Genomic DNA, 16,172 nt, shown 5'->3' with positions numbered 1-16,172 from the left:
GGAGGGCAGGGTGCTGGGCATGTAGCTCAGAGCATCCCTGGGTTCTATCCCTGGTACCTGGAAGGAAAAACAAACAAACAAACAAACTCTAGCAGCCAAGGGTGTAGCTCTGTTAGAGTGAGTGCCTAGCATGCTAAGGCCTTGGGCTCAATCTCCAGCACACACACACACACAAAGGTGATGCCTTTAGGATTCAATTAGGGCTTCTGTAAGGGGGCTTGAGAGTTGGTTTGTTTCACTCTGACCCTTCTGCCATGTGATGTCATAAAGATGCAACAAACAGTGCCATCAGCAAGGAATAAGGCCCTCATAAAACACCAAAACTTGTCCTCCATCTTAAACTTCCTAGTCTCCTGAACCATGAGATTAAAAATGTCATTTGTAAATTACCCTGTGATATTTGGTACAGCAGCTTGATTTGACTAAGACACCCTCCTCTTCCTTTACTGTCTTCTCTTTCCTCACTCCTTGCTGCAGATGCAAGACTCACGACATGTCCTTCCTTCTTACCATCCACATACACACCTTATCAGACCCCAGGGGCCATAGGGCACCCTGGCTTCCACAAAGCTCCCCTCCGTCTTCCCCCACCCACACTTGAGTCCCCACAGTGCCCTTCAGCACCACAGGAGCCCTGGAAGTCTGCCTTCAGAGTCTGCTGTCTGGGACTCAGTAATGTGGTGTTCTCACAGCGACTCTGGGCCACTCGGCCTGTGAAGAAATAGTAAACAAGTGTGGATTTTCCAGCCTGCTCTACAGAATTCTGTGCAGTTTTAAGGAATCAGGCCCCTCTGCTGTTGACACTGTTGCACCTTTTGGCTAAGAAATCGTGTGCCCCAACAACTCAGCGCTGGCATTGAGAGTAGCACAAGCTTCATGTTTAGGTGGGACGGAGGAGGTAGGGACAACTTCCTTTTCCTTCCACAAGGGACGCTTGCCCACCAGCCCACAGGATGGACACTGCTCAGAAACCACTTCTTGGAACTAGGGGCGGGGATGGGGGTAGAAGGAAGAAAGAGAAAGGGGGTTGAGGAGCAGGGAGGAAAAGAGGGAGGGAACATGGGCAGAGCAGGGAAGCCAACCTGAGCAAACCGCAGCCGGAGTGTTCCCAAGGCCAAAATGCTGAGAAAGCCCAAGCCCGATTTGCATCATGGTCGGTGTTCCTGGGTCCCCAGGCTCTCTCCCGGCACTGTCTGTCTCTGTCTCACATTTGTGGGCCAGATGGGCTTGCTGCAGGGACACCCCCAGTGCCTGGATTATAGGCCTCCCTTTCGGCCTCCCCTGCATCTTGAGTTTTGCTCAAGATGAGTCCTTTGGCTGCTGTGACCAGCGCAAGGACAACTGCATCGCTGCTCGGTACTGGGACATCATGAACTATTTCGATCTGAAGGGCCATGAGCTGTGCAGAGGTTTAAAGACATCCTTTGCCAGGTAGGCCTGAGTGTAAACCTGAGGGGAAACGATGGAGCCAGCTTGGCAATGTGCCTTCCAACGCCAGCGGTAAAGGGTGCTGGGCTGCTGGTGAGTCCTATTGGAAGGGTTCTTTGGACACTCAGCCTTTTAGAGCTTATCTGCCTGCTAGGAGCCTTGCCAGATAGCAATGTGCTCTGTACACTGAGGCACAGGTGTGCTGAGTTTGGCTTGCACAGGTTCCTCAGAGCTCTCCCTCTGGGGCTCTTCCCCAGGAGCCAAAAGAATAAGAGAGGTATTTTTCATGGAGCTCTCAGAACCGCTGCTGTCCATGTCCTCTCTGCAATGATCAGAGAGCTGGGCACAGCACACCTGTGACACTTCCAGAGTATGTAAGAGAGGGAAGCATTGGCATCTGCTGGGGTCCAGCCTTGCTTAGCTGGGTACTTTGTGCCAAAGTGGTCTCTGGTGTGATGGTAACGGTGGCAGAGATTATGGGGCTCTCTGTGGGGTATTGGCTTCCCAACACTCCAGAACTGGACTGAGAGAGCTTCAAGCTGCTGAGAAGCAATGACTCAGAGTTTTTGCTTCTCCAGGCTCATCAGTAGCCAAAATCCACATTTCTGGGAGGCATCGCCAGAGTTGAGTTCAGTCTGGAAACCTGATGTGTACAGGCTGCAAACAGACTTTATGGGAAGAGGGTGTTTAGGAGTGCAGGGAGAGAGCTGAAAGAAGTGGCCATGAGGAAGGTGTACTCTAACAATGTGACAAAAGTCCAGACCGGCCTTTTATCTGAGACCCTGCTGGGCATTCATGTCCCTTGATGCTGCCACTATTCAGAAGTGCACTGGCCACCCCAACTCCCTGCATGCTGCAAAGAGAGATTATCTGAGCCCCTCAGAGTCCAGGCAGGAATTACCACTGAGCCTGGCGCAGAAGTCAGCCACTTGGGTGGCACTACCCCAGGGCTGTACTCTTTCACCTAAAGCACCACCTCTTGTTGTTTCCTCTAGAATTAACTCTGGGATAGCCATGTGGTGTCAGAAGTTGGGGTTTTCTTTTTTGGACCAAGGATTGAACCCAGGGGCTCTTAACCATTAAGCCACATCCCCAGCCCTTTTTATTTTTTTATTTTGAGACACAGGCTTGCTAAATTCAGGGCCTCAATAAATAGCTGAAGCTGTCTTTGAACTTGCAATCCTCTTGCCTCAGGCTCCCCAGATGCTGGGATTGCAGGCGTGTGCATTGGTACCCTGCAGAATCCTGGATTTTTTGAGCAGTACTCAGGTTGTTTATTTCTGAGAGCTCCCCTGGTGAAAATGTCTCTTCCTTCCAACTTCTCTCTTTGGTGATGTTTTAAAAAGTCACATGCAACATCTCTTTTGTTTCAGAGATTTGAGGAATAAGAGTAATTTCAGCCAAACAACTCGACTCATGTCTGTTAAAATTTCTGTCTTCCCCCAGACATGTAGTGTGTTCTTGGCAATGATTTTGTAGGTATTATGAATTCCACCTTTACCAGAATCATTTGTCCAAGGTTAAACAGTCCTGGGGCACGAATCTGGATGTTCAGACACCAGATCTTGTGACCCTGTGATCACATCACATTAAAGTATAGTAGCAACAGCACTGGTCAATTAATTGCTTTTCTGAACTCCTGGAAGTGTGAGCTTCATTAGAGAATTTGTGCACTCGCTGCTGGTGCCCGGTGCCGAAAGCAGGGCGTGGCATGCAGGAGAGACTCAATAGTTAAGGCGTGCAGTAGACATGCTGCCTGGGCATGGGTTTTCTTACCCATGAACTGGAAAAATGTTTGTTTAGATATAAGCAACTCTGAAAACTCTATAAACAGCTGCGTAATAGTGTGCCATGCTGGTGGTGAAATTTCCATCGTCCTTTCTGCCCTTTAGTATTTTGTTCTTATTTTTGTGTCCCTTCTCCCTTTATTCCACCTCCCAGAGTTGGATGGAGTCAGTGAGGTGACACTCAGGAGCAGGTCATTTTGGTTGTTGTTACTCTGATAATTATTCTCAGCTGACCCAGACAGTCCCAGGAGAGACACTGTGTGTGAAACTCTGGGTTCTTTTTCTTTGCCAAATAAGCAAGAATTTGTTCTGCAATCTACAGTCCAGAGGAAAAAAGAGAAGACAGGGACACAACCATGCATAAAAAGTGCTGCTGCTCCCTTTGTGAAGTGTTGAGAGAGTGCAGGCAACTGAGTCAGCCCACAGGTGGGCTTGGGAGAGAGATTAGTAATCAGTGGGGTTTGGCTAATGGACTCTCCTTTACTCTGCCTCTCCAAACTCCACAGGTAATCTGTCTTTCTTACTTTCCAACTGTCTTTCTTACTATCAACTGACTCTCTTTCATCACCATTGGGAGCTGATTGTCCACAAAATTGTATTTTCACCTTAAAATTTCTGTAAATCTAGGGAAGACCAAGTAGCAGATACTTTTTTGGACACACTATTCATATGTATTTGTGTAAAGAGTAGTCATATTGCCCAATCATCACAATTCAAATATGTATAGTTCCCAGCGCAGTGCTTTGAACACATCAGACACAAATAATTTTACAAATACCTGAAGAAATTACTAGACACCCAGTCTCTGGGAGTGGTACACCTAATGTCCATTTTGATCATTTACCTTTTAACTATAAAATATTTCAAACATGGAGAACCAGAGAATGAAATAATGTCTCATGTCTCCAACACCCAGATTTAATTAATGTGAAACTTTTGCCAAATTGCTTAAAAACTGATAAAGAAAGAAAATCTTGCAGATACAGCATTTATACGAAAGGAAAATTGAGAACTTTGATACCATTTTCTCTTTAAAATGTTCATCTAGTAATATCAAGTGTCAAGAACTAAGATGAAATGCTAAAAATAGTGAGTACAGCGTGTGTCCCCCTCCCCTATCTTTTTTTTTTTTTGGTACCAGGAATCAAAAACAGGGGTGCTGCATCACTGAGCCACATCCCCAGCCCGTTTTTATATTTTATTTGGAAATGGGGTCTCACTGAGTTGCTGAGGGACTTGGTAAGTTGCTGAGGCTGGTTTTGAACTTGTGATTCTCCTGCCTCAGCCTCCTGAGCCACTAGGGATTACAGACAGGCACCAACACACCTGGCTCCCCTTTTCTTTCTGCCTTCTAGGAGCATTAATGGATAAAAAATGTTGGTCCAAGAAGTGATTTATTAGTAGTTGGTAATAAAAACTCCAGAATCTGGAATCCAGCCAGGATAGTGGTGCACACCTGTAATTCCAGTAAGAAGCTGAGGCAGGAGGATCTCAAGTTTGAGGAAGCCTGGGCAACTTAGTGAGACTTCCTCTCAAATAAAAAAAGAAAGAAAGAAAGAAAGGCTTATAGCTGAGTGTAGTGCACCCCTGGATTCAATCCCCAGTACCACAAAACAAAACAAAATAAATCCCCTTCAGAGTCCTTTTTTTTTTTTTTTTTTGGTACCAGGCATTAAACCCAGGGGCACTTAACCACTGAGCCACATCTCCAGCCCTTTTATTTTTTATTTTGAGACAGTGTCTCATTAAGTTGCTTAGGGTCTCACTAAATTGCTGAGGCTGGTTTTGAACTGGCGATCATCCTGCCTCAGCCTCCTGAGTCACTGAGATGACAGGCGTGCACCACTACTGCTGACAGAATCCTATTTTTTTCTTCCCCTTGGCCATTTCTCTGCTTGCTCAAATTGAGACTGACCTTCAGCTGTCTTCCAGGAGTGCTCGCCCTATGCAGCCCACCTCTACGATGCCGAGAACCCTCACACACCCCTCCGGAACCTTCCTGGGCTCTGCTTTGACTACTGCTCAGCATTCCATTCTGTCACTCTGCCATCTCCCTCCTAACCAATGACCGAGGTCTCCGAGAGTCCCACAAAAAGGACGGTGCCCACTTCTGCCACCTCCTCAATTTTCCGGACAAGGATTACTGCTTCCCCAACGTCCTGAGGAATGACCATCTCAATCGCAACCTGGGGGTGGTGGCCGAGGACCATCAGGGCTGCCTGCAGCTCTGCCTGGTCGAGGTGGCCAATGGGCTCAGGAACCCGGTCTCCATGGTGCACACCGGGGGACGGCACCCATCGCTTCTTTGTGGCCGAGCAGGTGGGAGTGGTGTGGGTGTACCTGCCTGACGGGAGTCTCCTGGAGTAACATTTCCTGGATCTCAAGAGCATCGTACTGACCACTCCATGGATCGGGGATGAGAGGGGCTTCTTGGGATTGGCTTTTCACCCCAAATTCCGTTGCAACAGAAAGTTCTATATTTATTATTCATGCCTGGGCAAGAAGAAGGTAGAAAAGTTCTGGATTAGTGAGATGAAGGTCTCTCAGGCTGATCCCAATAAAGCTGACGCCAAATCGGAGAGGTGAGATGGACTCATGCAAATGCACCTCTACTGTGTTCTGAAATAATGCGGATCAGCCCTTTGAAATGACAGAGGTGGAACCTTGCTGGTTTTAGAACACTAGCTAAAAATGTTAAAGGAATCGTCAATTAATGAGGACAGCCCAAGTTAGACTCTTTAAAGCAAGGGTTTTTATGGGATGTGACAATCAGAATTAGAGCCTGACTTGGTTGTCTTTACAGAGGATAAGCAAGAACTAGCAGCCAGAGGGATTGAGAAGTGATTATAAAAAATACAGTGAGCCGGGCACAGCAGCACACGCCTGTAATCCCAGCAGCTCGGGAGGCTGAGACAGGAGGATCGTGAGTTCAAAGCCAGCCTCAGCAATGGCGAGGTGCTAAGTAACTCAGTGAGACCCTGTCTATAAATAAAATACAAAATAGGGCTGGGGATGTGGCTCAGTGGTCCAGTGCCCCTGAGTTCAATCACTGCTTCAATAATTACAGCTTATAATTATTGTGTGGCCCATAGATTCCAGGCCCTTTAGCTTGAATGTGGGATCTTGCAAGAAGCTATGGCATAAGGCCATAACACTAGTGATACAAGATCAGATGATCCCAGTTCTAGCTGACTCCAGTTCATGTTCTTTTCACTCTACCACCCTGCTCATTTCTACTCTTCTTTCTACCTTGCCTCCTTTTCCATCATAGACAGATTGAAAGATTGGAGAAAGCATGAGGAATGGATAGATCCATCCCTGCTAACTTGCTCAAACAAGGACATTGAAAGTTCATATAGAGCCAGAGACTAATAGGCAAGAGCTACAATGGGAGGGTTATTCTCCTGTGTCTCAGCTTATGAAGTCATGGTCTTGAATAAAAATGACCCATGAAGGAGTTAGAGAAGGAAAGAGGGATCATCTCAGAACCCAAAGCTACTTGCTTTGTGATTCCTGAAGCAGGTCTTGGCTGACTTTGCAGATTTTGGTGACTTAGACCAGTCTATTTGGGGTGTCTCTAGAGGATGTAGCTTTAGCTTTGTCAAAGTATGAAGTTCCCTTTTCTTTTCCAGGGTCATCTTGGAGATAGAAGAACCAGCCTCAAATCATAATGGTGGACAACTTCTTTTTGGCCTGGATGGCTACATGTACATATTCACTGGGGATGGAGGGCAGGCTGGGGATCCCTTTGGCAAATTTGGAAATGCTCAGAACAAGTAAGATGGATGGTAGCAAGGTCCCTGCCCCCTTAGAGTGAACCCTTGGTATAGTGTTTTTGTTGAGATGGAGTCAAACAAAGAATGCTTTCTGCAATATATAGTCCCATTTAGGCAAATGAGAGGAACATTTGGTTTTCTGTCCTATAAATAATATACATCATATACTTTGGTAGTTAATATTATGGATGCCTAGTGTAAGTTTCAAATACTATGTAAAGAAAAATCAGTACTTTAAATATATGTTAATAGGACACTATCCATGAAATCAATCATTCAATTAACTTTAATCCAATTATGTTACCAAGCTCAGTGTTTCAGGAGTGGTAGGCCCTGGGGACACTAAAAAGTTAATGTGCCTGGTGAACTAATGTGGCCATGAGTGGTGGCACATTCCTGTAATCCTACAGGCTTAGGAGGCTGAGGCAGGAGGACTGAGAGTTCAAAGCCAGCCTTAGCAACTTAGTGAGATCTTAAGCAACTTAGTGTGAACCTGTCTCCAAATAAAGTATAAAAAGGGGGCTGGGGATGTGGCTCAGAGATTTAAGTGCCCCAGGGTTCAATCCCTGGTAAGCCCCCCACACAAAGAAACAGTGAGTTAAAGAGAACTAGTGCAAATAGGGTGCTAACTGTGTGTCAGAGATGTTCCAAATACGTAATGTGTATTTGAGAATTATAATTTTAATAACCTTTGAGGTTAAGAAATTTTATCTATTTTGTTAATTGGTCTATCTTCAGCACACCCATAACTCTGTAAATATTGTGGAATGAGTGAATCTTATAATGTGTAGGTATTATGAGAGCCATTTTACAGACAAGAAAATAGAGGCACAGAAGTCACACAGCAAGTAAGTGGAAGAACTAGAATTATAGCTTGAATGATCTAGTGCCAGAATTCACTGATGCTCTGCTGCCTATAAAGGTCAGTTGTTCTTCTCTCCTTTGCACCCAGTCAGCACTTGGCTCCCCATTATTCCTAGTATTATAAATATTAAAATTAATAATAATAAAAGCTAACATTTATTGAATGCTATGATTCAGGAATTGCATTAAGTACTATATGCACAATAACTCATTGAACCCAATCACACTGTTAAGTAATGTCACTCTCCTCTGCTTTACAATTGAGGACACCAAAGCCCAGAGATCAAAGTCATTGACAAAGCCTCTTAAAAGTCTGTTCTAAGGCTGGGTGCAGCGGCTAATGTCTGTAATTAAAAGACTAAGGCAGGAAGATTGCAAGTTCAAAGCCAGCCTCAGCAATAGTGAGGTACTAAGCAACTCAGTGAGACCCTGTCTCTAAATAAGATACAAAATAGGGCTGGGGATGTGGCTCAGTGGTCGAGTGCCCCTGAGTTCAATCCCTGGTATCCCCCACTCCAAAAAAGTCTCTGTTCCATTTACTGACCCCTTTACTATCTGAAAAGTAATAAAACCAGCTTTAGGGCTGGGCCTGTAGCTCAGTGGCAGAGCACTTGACTCACACGGATTCGATCCTCAGCACCACATAAAAATAAACAAATAAAATAAAGGCATTCTGTTCATCTACAACTAAAAATAATAAAAAAAACAGCTTTAAGAACAATTCGTAGTATTAGAACAAATTATAGAGAAAAGTTCTCATCATTAAAATAAACAATTAAAGCTGCAACTTTTTCAGGATTATGTGAACCCTTTTGCTTAATAGTTCTCCTTGAGTCAAAAATAGGGAAGTCTTAACATCCTGTGTGTGTGTGTATGTGTGTGTGTGTGTGTGTGTATTTTTTAAAGGTACTTATCCTTATGTGATTCCCAGCCATTTCCTGTCATCACTGTCAATCAGCCCTCCTCAGTGGTCACCTCTGGTCTTGTGTCCATGCTTACCTGAGCCTGATTCTTGGCCTTCTGTCTTTCAGAAGTTCCCTGCTTGGGAAAGTGTTAAGGATTGATGTGAATGGGGCAGGCTCTGACGGCAAGCGCTACCGAGTGCCCTTGGACAATCCCTTTGTTTCTGAGCCAGGGTCCCACGCCGCCATCTACACCTATGGGATCAGAAACATGTGGCGCTGTGCTGTGGACCGAGGGGACCCCATTACATGTCAGGGCCAAGGCCGGATGTTCTGTGGGGATGTGGGTCAGAACAGGTTTGAAGAAGTTGACCTCATTGTTAAAGGCGGGAACTATGGATGGAGGGCAAAGGAAGGGTTTGAGTGTTATAACAAAAATCTTTGTCACAATGCCTCTTTGGGTAAGTAAGAAGCTGTCTGGGTGCTTTCTTGAATGAGTTGAGTGGGTAGGAGGAGGAGTGGAGGAATAATCCTAATGTCCTGCAGGTCCTTAAAATCCTTACTTGTGTCCTTTGGGACTCTGCTTCCCTGAGTGGTTCTCCTGCTACTAGCCCTAGACACCTTAGTGGTGCTTGTTAAGAAGTGGATTTTTGCTGTGAACTCATGAGTTATTTTCCTATTATTCTGTCTCCCTGTCCCAGTCCTAGAAAAGAAGTAACTTTGAAAGACCAGCTTTTGTTTATCTGATTTCTTGAAGCTATTCTCTTTCTGTAAAACCAAACTCTTGCTCAGACCATAGGAACATTTGTTCTATTATGAAATGGAATGTTGCCCAATTCTAGGATAAAATAATAAAGCCAGTTAAGACTCTACTTTTTTAACTAGATTTTGATGCTCTAGGTCAGACCTGATGGGTTTGCATCTTGGGTGGGTGGGAGAGTGGGATGGACTAAGAATCTGTATTTTAAATAAGTTACCCATTTGATGTTTGGGCAAATTATTTTCAGATCCACAAGCAGAGCAGAATTGGTGGCTGCGTGTTTCTCTTTATTTCCCAAATGGTAACAGCCCAATGAAATGATATTCCACCTATACTCAAGGGAGAATATAATCCCTGAGCATCAATCATCAAGAAGTGTTTTAAAAACCACATCTGGATCAAAATTCCAGTGTGCTGAATCTATAACTGTTTCTTGGTCTTTTTGACTCTTTAAGTTACAAAGCAGTCTTAGAGACCCTCACAATACTTTCCATATTCTTAAACTTGACTACTATGTCAACCTTGGGGAGAAATGTATGTGTCTGAATCTTCCACGACACAGCTTTATAGATGCGGGGAGGGTTGGGCTTAGATAACAGTCAATTGGGAAGCTCACAAATATTGTGGCTGGCCCTTTGAAAAAAAATAAACACAATCCATTTGTCTACCTGTCCTACTTATGACTTGCACTGAATCAGGTAACTGAATTATAAAGCCTCTTTTTGGGGCTGGTGTTGTGGCTCAGAGGTAGAGCGCTTGTGTGAGGCACTGGGTTTGATTCTCAGCACCATATATAAATAAATGAATAAAATAAAGTTCCATCAACATCTAAGAAAAAAAGCCCCCTCTTTCCTTTTAATTTTTGGTAATGAAACTTACTGTCTTTCCTTGTTCCTGGATAGATGGCATTCTGCCAATCTATGCTTATGGCCACGCAGTGGGGAAGTCAATCACTTGGGGCTATGTCTATCTCTAAATCTCAATGGCCTCTATATCTTTGGAGACTTCATGAGTGGGTAAGAAGTGTTGTTGTTGTCTTTGCCTTTTTTATTTGAACAATTTTATTGGGTGTAACTTACATGACTGCTACCATATCCAGCTACTGTAATGTTTTTGTCTGCTAATATTAATGCCTGTGTCAGTTGTGTGTCAATTTTAATTGATCTTTCTTTATTATGGGTTATATTTTCCTCCTCCTTAACTTTCATGGTAATTTTTTATTTAATATCAGAAAGTATTAATATAAGTTTGTAGGTGCTGCATATTTTTGTGTTCCTATAAATATTTTTGAGTATTGTTCTGGGTCACAGTCAAGTTCCTCAACAATAGTTTGATCCTTTCTTGCTGTTAATATTTGACCAAAGTGGTGCTTTTTCTAGAGGTCTCAATTCCTTACTATTAAGGCAAACCTTCCTGAGGCTTTGCCAATGTCCTGTGAATGATGCACGCACCATTCCTGACCCGAACTAGTATCAGGCACTTTCCCTTCCAATTCTGTCCCTTGCTCCAGGTAGTCCCCTCTCATGCCTGCTGTTGAGCCCACTGATGAGTATTTGAAGATCTCTGAAGGTCATTCTTTATGTAATTTTCTTCTCTCCATTTTCTGACCTGCAAACTTTTACTGCTTTGATCTTCCTGAACTCTTAGATCTATCTTTTCAACTCAGGGAGTCTACTGGGCTCTGCCTATGTATTCCCTCTTTGTGCTGGGAATTTTCTCAAGGAAGAATCTATAACAATCTCAAGGCTCATCTCATCTGTTTTCAATCTCTCAGGGAAGACACACCTATGCTGCCTGATAGTCAATGTCTTTTTTTTTAGCATTTTTTTTTAGTTGTAGATGGACACAATTCCTTTATTTTATTTTAATGTGGTGCTGAGGATCGAACCCAGTACATCACCTGTGCTAGGCAAGTGCTCTACTACTGAGCCCCAACCCCAGCCCCAGCCCCAGCCCTTGTCAATGTCTTTTAAACCACTCTTATTCTATTTTGTACAGGTTTTGACTCATTAAGGTGTGATGGTAAATCTAGTCCCCATTACTTCATCTTATTTAGGAAAGATGTAGTTATTTTGATGCTTCAATTCTTAGTTGTAGAGATGGTATAGTTACTAATTGGTTAGGTTCTTCATCATTACTTATTAGATCATTGGAACTTCATTTATCTTTATAGACCTTCCAAACACATTACCCTTTCACAAATCACTTTTTTATATGCAGTGATTTTTTTTTTGATAATGAGTATTGAACCAAGTGAGCTTAACCACTGAACCACATCCCTAGCCTTTTTTATATGTTATTTAGAAAAAAGAGTCTCACTGAGTTGCTTAAGGCTAGCTTTGAACTCTCAATTCTCCTGCTTCCGATTCCTGATCTGCTAGGGGATTACAGGGATGTGCCACCACACCTGGATGATATGCAGTGATTCTTTTTTAAAAATATATTTTTAGTTGTTGATAGACACTTATTTTATTTATTCATATGTGGTGCTGAGACTCTAACCCAATGCCTCACACATGCCAGGCAAATGTGTTACCGCTGAGCCCCAGCCCCAGCCCTGCAGTGATTCTTAATTAAGTATATGCCTCAGAATCACCTGGTGTTTGGCATCTTGGTCTTTATAAAACTGTTCAGGAAATTCACTGAGCACCCTGGGCTTACCCAGCTTCCTTTTCTTCTTCAGACAGATGCTAGAGATATATGGAGCATCTACTTGCTACTGTATAGAAATAATAATAATAATAATAATAATAATAATAATAATAATAATAATATAATAAAACAGCTAGTTGAGTTTTTCTTTTTTTATTCGTGCATTATGATTATGAATAATAGTAAATTCATTGTGACATATTCATGCATGCAGATAACTTAATAATAACAGCTGGCAGTTTTTGAATCCTTTTTATGTGTCACAACAATGTTGAGATCTTTACATAGCTTATTTTACTTAATATTTTCAGTTTTCTACATGGTAAACTATATTATAATTACCCCCCTTTTATATATATTTTTGGGTATTGGGGAATGAACTTAGGGGCACTTTACTGCTGATCTACATCCCCAGCCCTTTTTGAAAAGTTTTTTTTAGTTGTTGATAGATCTTTGTTTTATTCATTTATTTATATGTGGTGCTGACAATCAAATCTAGTGCTTCACACCCCCAGCCCCAGCCCTTTTTATTTTTATTTTTTTATTTTGAGACAAGTTCTCAACTAAATTGCCTAGAGCTTCACTAAGTTGCAGAGTCTGGTCTAAAACTTGCAATCCATCTGCCTCCGCCTCCCCATTCACTGGGATTACAGATGTGCACTACTGTGCCTGGTTCACTTTATGATTTTTTTTCATTATATAGTTTAGGAAACTGAGGTTTAGAGATGTTGGACAACTAGCCAAAGGTCATAGAACCAATAAAAAATGAGGTTTTTTTTACATGGACACAATATTTTTATTTTGTTTATTTATTTTTATGTGGTGCTGAACATCGAACCCAGTGCCCCACATGTGCAAGGCAAGTGCTCTGCCACTGAGCCACAACCCCAGCCCAAGATGAGTCTTTTGTAGTGATGCAGTCTTCTCAGGGCATTAAACTTTTAATAGAAAATGTGCTTCCCCATGGAGGATCAGTGGGTCTGAAGTATCACTGAAGCAGCTTTTTGGTTCTTCTTTGAGGGAGGCTTGTTATTGATCTCTTTGTGGGAGACTTAGCCTTGGCACTCAATGATTGCTGATTCTAGGTGGAAAAACATTCTGCAGAGTGGAAATATAAATTCCTAAAATACAAGGTTTTATTTTTCATCTAGTTGACTTATGGCTTTGCAGGAAGATAGAAAAACCCAGAAATGGAAGAAGAGAGACATTTGCCTGGGGAGCACCTCATCCTGTGCTTTCCCAGGGTAGATCAGCACCTATAGCAAGTTCATTATCTCCTTTGCTGAAGATTAAGCAGATAATCCATGTGCAGAGTGGTTTGATGTCTGCTTACTTTACTTAGATGATCACAAGCATCAACTGAACATTTATTATTGTTGTCATTATTTATACAGTAAATACTTATTCTACTATTATTATCATTTAATCATCTCTTTGAACATACTGGATACTCTTCAAAACACTTTATGTTTTTCACCTCAACTAGTAACCACAACACCTCTGTGACATAATTATTAGGTTCATTTCACCAACAAAAAAATAGGCTCAGTGGTAAAGTGCTTGCCTATCATGTGCAAGGTTGTGGGTTCAATTCCCAGTACTGCAAACAAACAAACCAACAAATAAATAGGCTGCTATGCCAGCCTACTTAACTTGTTTGACCTGCACATCTCATTGTGAGGGGCATATCATGTTTGAATTTGGGTCTTTTTGATCCTTTCACTATGAAGAGATTCACAAATGGTTCCCTCTTTTTTTTTTTTGCAGTGCTGGGGATTGAACCCAGGGCCTTGTGCATGTGAGGCAAGCACCCTACCAACTGAGCTATATCTCCAGCCCCTCCATCTTTATTCTTAATCACAGTTACAGGGCCATGTGCAGGCCAGGGGGCCAGACAAAAGGGATTGTAAACGCTTACCCTCCTGGGATGGCCTAGCAGAAGGGACCTCTTATGATTGTCTCACCAGTTGGCCTGACCCTGCCAAGAATTTGTGAGAAAGGGAGAATTTATTTCCTGAGAAATCTGAAGAAAGAGTAGACAACTAGATAGACAGGAAGTGGCTAGGTACATGTTAATGGCATCATTGAAGCTAGGCATGGGCTCACGTAAGGGAGGGGAGAAGAGACTCAGCTCTAAAAATTTTCCAAGACTTTTATCATTAGAGAACTGACTTAATTTTAGCTTCATATTATGTTTAATTTTGAGAGATTACACTTCCAAATTTTAAATAAATTCTGTTTTGTTTTATACAGGTGTGTATAGTGATCGTTTTAGTATTTGGCACTGGATCTAGACATGCTTAGAGGCAAAGAAGATGATAAAGTTCTCTTTTAGAGTCTCTTCCAGACCTGGGATTCTCTGTAGGTGGACATCTGAGCCTTGAAGAGTTCCTGGGTGTTTGGTTTCTTTCCACTCTGAGCCACGGGGTGGCTGTACAGGATCTTTTCTTGAGTAGAATATAAAGAGATCTGTTAGCTTCTGGATTCTTTCTTCTCAACTAGCAGATAGTGAGATAGATAGTTTGAGGTGAAGGTTTTATAGAAGAAGAAGGCATTTTTGGAAAGTTCAAGCCTTTTTAACAGAAAAACACCAGTGTGAGTTCCAAATTAGAAGTCCAAACATATAAGAAAGGAGAGGATCGATAGGCAGGCAGGAGGATGGAAAGTGGATGATTGTGGATGAGCCCCCTAGAGGGTGGAGCTCCAGAGGCAGGGCCGCCCAGGAACAATGGGCAGCAATCTTCTGTGACTATCTTACAGGAGGCCACAGACCCATCCGTTTGGTGGTTTGGTAGTTTGGTTTCTTGAGCCTGCAGGCGACTCAGGAGAAAGCAGGTAGTTTTGGAAAACTAGTCAGTACATCTGGCAAACAAAACTAAGTGTTCTTGGATGAATTCTAGGAAGTGGACTTGCCAGGTGTTTGCCCAAGGGCAGCCCTGAAGCCAGTGAGAATCTTCCCCAGGCAAATAAATTTCTCCCAGAGCTGGTGGGTTTTTTTGTTGTTGCATAAATGAATTTGTATTTTTTGCTATTAGCATATTCTTTCCACTTGGAGACTTTTTAAAAATCTTTTTTTTTAAATTTTCATTATTTTATGTTATCACTCACCAGCATTAGGTGAATTATTTTTTAGAGGAACCAGAACTCTCCCTCAACTAATGCCACAGTTTACTTACTGAGCTCAGAGTTGATAGCTGATATAAATAAATAATTGCTGAGTGAATGGTTGGTGTGGGACCACCCCTTGCCGTTTTGATAGATTGGATTTCTGAATGTCAGTAACCTAAGCTCATTTCCAAGAGGGCTGGCTAAAATATGATGTTTGCAGTAAATTCATATTGCATGTATTTTGTTTCAAGTGATATATGGTAGTTTTTTTCTTTTTAAAATAGATACTAAATTGCTAGAGATGTTGAACAATTTTTCGTATATTTGTTGGTCGATTATTTTCTTCTGTGAAGTGTCTATTCTGTTCCTTAGCCCATTTATTGATTGGGTTATATGTGGGTTTTTTTTTTTTTGCTGTTAAGTTTATTGAGTTCTTTATATATCCTAAAGATAAATGCTTTATTGGAGGTGCATATGGTAAAGGTTTTCTTCCACTCTGTATGTTCTCTCTTCACATTATGGATTGTTTCTTTTGCTGAGAAGAAGCTTTTTAGTTTGAATCCATCCCATTTATTGATTCTTGATTTCACTTCTTGTGCTATAGGGGTCTTGTTAAGGAAGTGAGATCCTGGCCAGCATGGTGAAGATTTGGGTCTACTCTTTCTTTTAGTAGGTACAGAGTCTCTATTCTATTGCCTAAGTCCTTAATCTACTTTGGGTTGAGTTTTGTGCAGGTCAAGAGATAGAGGTTAAATTTCATTTTGTTACATGTGGCTCTCTATTTTTCCTAGCACCATTTATTGAATAGTCTGTCTTTTTCTCCAGTAAATGTTTTTGGCACCGTTGTCTAGTATGAGACAGCTGTATTTGTGTGGGTTTGCCTTTGTGTCTTCTA

The 16,172-nt window shown here is 42.3% G+C and overlaps 1 pseudogene; it reads left to right on the top strand.

The window, feature by feature from the left end:
• The first annotated feature begins 1,221 nt into the window (after nucleotides 1-1,221).
• LOC143389080 (HHIP-like protein 2) lies at nucleotides 1,222-13,462 on the top strand (annotated as a pseudogene).
• Nucleotides 13,463-16,172: the final 2,710 nt, after the last annotated feature.

Source organism: Callospermophilus lateralis, unplaced genomic scaffold (genome assembly GCF_048772815.1).
Source record: "Callospermophilus lateralis isolate mCalLat2 unplaced genomic scaffold, mCalLat2.hap1 Scaffold_43, whole genome shotgun sequence".
NCBI classification, from domain to species: domain Eukaryota; kingdom Metazoa; phylum Chordata; class Mammalia; order Rodentia; family Sciuridae; genus Callospermophilus; species Callospermophilus lateralis.
Note: the sequence above shows the minus strand (reverse complement) of the source record. Positions and strands in the feature narration are given on the sequence as shown.